The sequence below is a fragment of the Mandrillus leucophaeus genome, unplaced genomic scaffold (assembly GCF_000951045.1).
Source record: "Mandrillus leucophaeus isolate KB7577 unplaced genomic scaffold, Mleu.le_1.0 Scaffold59, whole genome shotgun sequence".
NCBI classification, from domain to species: Eukaryota; Metazoa; Chordata; class Mammalia; order Primates; family Cercopithecidae; genus Mandrillus; species Mandrillus leucophaeus.
Genome location: NW_012106363.1, coordinates 4126411 through 4132462, shown reverse-complemented (window position 1 = coordinate 4132462; position 6052 = coordinate 4126411). Strand labels below are relative to the sequence as shown.

The window sequence follows — 6052 nt, the reverse complement described above, 5'->3', positions numbered from 1 at the left end:
TTACTATTTCCTATATTCAGTAGGTGTGGCTTTACAACAAGATTATGTCTTTGGGCCAGGCGTGGTGGCTCAGGCTTGTAATCCCAGCACTTCGGGAGGCTGAGGCAGGTGGACCATCTGAGGTCGGGAGTTTGAGACCAGCCTGACCAACATCGAGAAATCCTGTCTCTACTAAAAATACAAAATTAGCCAGGCATGGTGTTGCATGCCTGTAATCCCAGCTACTCGGGAAGTCTGAGGCAGGAGAATAGCTTGAACCAGGGAGGCGGAGGTTGCGGTAAGTCAAGATTGCGCCACGGTACTCCAGTCTGGGCAACAAGAGCGAAACTCAGTCTCAAAAAAGATAATAATAAATAATAAATAAATAAATAAAAAGATTACATCTTTGGTTTTGGCATCAGGGTAAGGGTGGCCTCAGAATGAGTTTAAGAAGTATTCCCTTCTCTTCAACTTTTTAGAATAGTTTGAGTAGAACTGGTATTAGTTCTTCTTTAAATGTTTGGCAGAATTCAGCAATGAAGCTGTCAGGTCCTGGGCTTTTTCTTTGATGGGAGACTTTTTATTACTGCTTCCATCTTGATACTCACTATTATTGATCAGTTCAGGTTTTCTATTTCTTCATGGTTCAATCTTGGTAGACTACATGTGTCCAGAAAGTTATCCATTTCTTCTAGGTTTTCCAACAAGACTGTAAACTCTCTTCAAGCACATATTTAATTCTTTTCTACTTCTTTGAAGCTCATAGTGAAGTATTCTGCAATCAGCAGACTTAAAAAATGCTAGTACCAGTATTCTGTACCAAGAAGGCAGACCTCAACTAACTAGATTAGCTTTTCAATTTCTCACCAGAATAACAGCAGTTCACTTGGATAAACAATTTAAAGTCACGGTTATCAAAAGGAGATCATAAATCATTTACAGGCTTACAGAATTACAGAGAAACTAGCATCTAGGAGTTAAAGGAATATAGGTTTTTTATGTCTTCCTAGCATTGTCATGGATTTGCTATTATCCAGACATATGACTTTATTCTCATGACATTATTTTTCAAACAAAATCCTCCATGACCCCTCCCCAATCTGCAAAACAGTGAGGTATTTATACACAACTCTTCAGTGCAGTGAAGCTTAACAAACTACATAATGAACTTTAAAATCTTAGATAAAAGACGGCACAAATATCAAAAATTTTGATAATAGTGTTGGTGAGAAAACAGGCAGACTCACACTGCTGGCAGGAATATAAATTCATACAACCTCTGTGGAAAGCATTTAGTAATATCTAACAATATTACAAATGCACACCCATTGATCCAGCGCGTCCACTAGGAATTTAAACCAACAGACACTCATGTACACATAATAAGTACATACAAAGAATTAACTGTATCACTGGAAACAACCTAAATGTCCAATAAGTGTTGGCTGAATGATGGTACATCTACACAATGGAATTATCTGCCATCTTTCAAAAAGGAAGAGGGACTGTATTTACTACATGGAATGATCCCCAAGATAAATAGAGAAAAGCGAAGTGCAGAATAAGCATAATGTCTTATTGCGTAAAACAAACAAAAACAAAAAATGTGAAGAATATATAGGTGTATATGCTTGTAAAAGGATATACTGTCTCTGGATGAATAAACAAGATTGCTGCCTTTGGGAAAGGGAACTCATGGATAAAGAGGATGGTAAGAAAAGAAAGACTTCACTCTCTGTGTACCTTTTGAATTTTGTTTCATATGTATGTACATGTGTTACCCATTTTAAAGAGTGATTTTTTTAAAAAGGCTCTGCACCAGTACGAATTATTTAACAACATTCATCTTAATCTAAAAGCATTGCATGCCATCAAAATTTTAAATGAGGCTTCCGTGAATTCAACTAGACAAAATGTTTCTAGAAAAAATCAGGCCCGGCGCGGTGGCTCGCACCTGTAATCCCAGCACTTTGGGAGGCCAAGGCGGGGGTGGATCACTTGAGGTCAGGAGTTTGAGACCAGCTTGGCAACATGGCAAAACCTTGTCTCTACAAAAAGTACAAAAATTAGCCAGGCATGGTGGCACTCATCTGTAATCCCAGCTACTCGGGAGGCTGAGACGGGAGAATCACTTGAACCCAGGAGGTGAAGGTTGCAGTGAGCCGAGATCACACCACTGCACTCCAGCCTGGGTGACAGAGCAAGACTTCATCTCAAAAAAAAAAAAAAAAGAGGAAAAAAGAAAAAATTGAAGCATCCTAATGGCTGAAACCTACTGAGAAGAAAGATGGACACTTACTACAATAGTTTCACTTCTAGATATTACCAGAATCTATCCTATCCTAAGTATGGACATAGGGAACAGTAAACATCTCCAAATACCAAATTAGCTACTATGAACAGCTCTAAAAGGAGAGATCAATAAAGTACCAAATGGATACCAACTGCCCCAACCCTAAGTGTGGGGTAGTCTTACAATAACTTCTACTCCTTAGGAAAAATAGGAAAAAAGGAAAAAAAAGATGAGTTTCCAGCTCTTTCCCAGAAAGATACATGCACCCCAAATTCCTCTGCTCCCTGTGTGTCATCTCTTGGTTCTAACTGTAACCATGGCAACAGGAAACAGCACAAAAGACAGCTGAACCCTGTAAGGGCCAGGGTTAAAAGCGGAAGTGAAAAATACATATACTTTAAGGCCCAAGAACAAGCGGTTTTGGAGTTAACAGTGGCAGCCAAAAAAGCCTTGAGACAAGAACATCAAAGAATACAAACTAAAGAGAATTGAAAGTAAGGTCCCTTCCCAGTTATCCAGCTAGGAGACTAGGATTGGCAAGGAGAACTGAAAAACACAAAAAAATGCCCCTCCTTTCGCACTCCCCTCCCCACAACAATTTAGCTATTCATTTCAATGTTATCTAGAAAACCTTTGCTATTAAGAGCTTATCTTTTCTTCTCTCTGTTTTGATGGCAGAGGTAAGCAGCAGCAAAGTATCCCAAAACAGGGTCACATATAATCGCCAACTGAAAACCCAGGTCCTAGATCACTGAAATACTATTGTTCTTCAGAGTTCGTTATTTACACTTCTTTTTGTTATCTGCCAAAGTGAAAGAAACATCACATTACTTAAAACCTCCACTGAGTAAGTTATTGTCCACCAACAGTTTCAGATTGCCTTTGTTTTCACGTCACAGAGCACCAATAAGGTACAGATAAAATTAAAAGTGCTAAGGAAGATCTTTGACCAAATAAAAAGGCACATAGGTCACACAAAGTAAGAGGGCTGGTAGGTGAGATTCCTGATGTCTTGATTTATAGTTAGGACCCTAAGCTTTATACTGAGTGTGCCCTTTATCTGTCTTATCTAGTTCTGCGAATCAAGAATTTTACTAAAATGAAATGCCTCACTTAGTTTCTTTTATGACCCTTAGTCTTCTTTAGCAAAGCTTCCAAAACCCCCTGCCAGGACAAGTGATGGAATGGAGCACCTACTCCTAAATTTAGGGTAAACTGGTACTAAAAGGTACAAGCACGACGATGGAGTATAGGAATGTAAAAGTAATCCTACAACTAGAAGACGCAGTGACAGTTTCAAAAGAAGGGTCAGTGTGGGACACGCTGGCTCTGGGAGGCGTTTGTAGCCTGGGAGTCTCTAGGGCAACACCAGATGAGAATAGTGCTTTGTCCGTAAGTCTTTCACATAATTTAAATTCTCCCTTTTGGGCAGGAGCAACAGGCTCATTATCTGGCAGCAAGTCTAGCCCACAGCCTGGGAAGAAGGCGGACTCGTGCTCCACCGGCTCTTTATCCCGCAGGTCCCTGCAACACCACGATGCGCATGCGCCCCGGGGGCAGCTAAGAAGCACCCCGAGCTCGTTCACACTCGCGCATGCGCAGTCACCCATCTCGCCGCAGGCGACAGCTCACTATTTGGCAAGGGGGATGGGGCTGGGAAATGATGGGGGGGCGCTGAAGGCAGGGGGCGCGTTTGTGTCTCCTGAATGCTTGAGATAGGGAGAAGGGACGGCTGATTCGGCTTTGGCATTCGCAGGCCACGTAATCCGGGTGTAGGAAATGGGACTGAGGAGAGTATATGTGTGTGGCGGGGGGGGGGGGGGCAGTGGGGGTCAGTCACCTCTTCAGGGAGGTGCCCCCCCACTCCGACAGGACAACCCCCTCCCTCGACTCTCCTCCCCCCACTCACCTGAGAGCGGCGGCGACAGCTGCTGGTTCCCGTCCCCCTGCGCTCGCCTCATACTGTCCGCAACATCCGGGACCTGCGGGACCGCCGATACACAAATACACACACACTCGGAGCGCGCACACTCACACACACACACACACCGACACACACCGGCCGGGGCGTCATGGCGTCAGCACGTCGACGCAGCCAGCGCGTACCGCCGGGCCCCACCCCGCGCGGCCTCCTCCCCTTTACTCCCTTCTCTTCCCCTCCCCTCCCTGGGTTTCCCTGCTCCTCCTCCCTCGTCCTTAAGACTCCGCCTACCTTCCCGAGTGCGCATGCGTCTCGGAGCCAAGCCAGGGCCCGGGGATATGAGTGGAAGGAGGGGCCTGAGTAAAAAGAGGCGGGAACTTGGAGGGGGTCGCGTGCGGGGCGTGGGAGGCTGCGCCGAGGTGCGAGGACCAAATAGAGGCGTAGCAAGCCAAGGGTGGGAGTGGGCAGCGTAACAATTAAAGGCATTTCACAACAGCGATTTAGGTCTGCAAGCAGTTTATGGAGTACCAACCACTTTTATATGTATTAACTCATTTTTTAAAAGCCAGCCCTGTCGGTAAAATATTTTTTGGACTTTATGATGATGCTAGAGACCCTTTTAGGTAACTTTCAAAATTTAGCACTTAGAAACAAAAACAAGGACTATCCTTTCAGGGGAAGGTAGGAGATATAGGTGACCTAACTAAAAGGAAGCTGGCCAGGCATGGTGGCTCACGCCTGTAATCCCAGCACTTTGGGAGGCCGAGGTGGGTGGATCACAGGTCAGGAGTTCGAGACCAGCCTGGCCAACATGGCAAAACCCCATCTCTACTAAAAATATAAAAATTAGCCAGGCGTGGCCAGGCGCAGTGGCTCACGCCTGTAATCCCAGCACTTTGGGAGGCCAAGGGGGCAGATCACGAGGTCAGGAGATTGAGACCATCTTGGCTAACACGGTGAAACCCTGTCTCTACTAAAAATACAAAAAATTAGCTGGGCATGGTGGTGGACGCCTGTAGTCCCAGCTACTCAGGAGGCTGAGGCAGGAGAATGGCATGAACCCAGGAGGCTGAGCTTGGAGTGAGCCAAGATCACACCACTGCACTCCAGCCTGGGCGACAGAGCGAGACTCCATCTCAATCAATCAATAAAAGGAAGCTAATTCAGTAACAATTTGTTGCCTTGGACACCTGAGTTCCCTGTCGGCTTCACATTTTAGCCCCAATGGGCCATAAGTGATTCCTGAGTTGAGTGAAAGAAAAGGCCTCGGATCACCTTGGCCCTTGGAGAAAAAAAGTTGTCTCGGTGTTACAGTAATAATGTTAGTGTTGTGTATTAGTTGTTATGATTCTTTTAGCTCAGACTTTTAAAAAATTATTCTTGAGCTGGGCACACTGGCTCACACCTGTAATCCCAACACTTTGGGAGGCTGAGGTGGGAGGATTCCATGAGCCCAGGAGTTGGAAACCCTTGAGCCCAGGAGTTGGAAACCATCCCGGGCAACAAAGCAAGATTCCGTTCTACAAAAAAATTAGGCAAGTGTGGTGGTACCCACCTGTAGTCGCAGCTACTCAGGAGGCTGAGGCAGGAGGATCCCTCAAGCCCAGGACTTTAAGGTTACAGTGAGCTGATTGTGCCACTGCACTCCAAAGTGGGCGACAGAGTAATACCTTGTTTATTAAAAAAAATATTATTACTATGTTGTGTCTGTAATCCCAGTACTTTGGGAGGCTTGGGTAGAAGTATCACATCAGTTGAGCCTAGGAGTTCAAGACTGCAGTAAGCCATGATCATGCCACTGTGCTCCAGCCTGAGCAACAAAGTGATATCCTGTCTGTAAAAAAAAAAAAAAAAAAAAA

General features: G+C 44.8%; 1 protein-coding gene across 4 annotated transcripts in view; it reads right to left on the bottom strand.

Moving 5' to 3' along the window:
• Window positions 1-4487, bottom strand: part of SPOP (speckle-type POZ protein) — a 92846-nt gene extending 88359 nt beyond the window's left edge. For 2 of the 4 annotated variants that reach the window (XM_011999294.1, XM_011999293.1), the window contains exons 1-2: window positions 4182-4458; window positions 2118-2191 (exon numbers count right to left, since the gene is read on the bottom strand). The gene's annotated coding sequence lies outside the window, so the exon portion shown is untranslated. Of the gene's footprint in view, window positions 1-2117; window positions 2192-4181 lie in introns of all 4 variants that reach the window. The other 2 variants (XM_011999290.1, XM_011999291.1) reach the window with 2 other exon arrangements.
• Between the last annotated feature and the right edge of the window lie 1565 nt (window positions 4488-6052).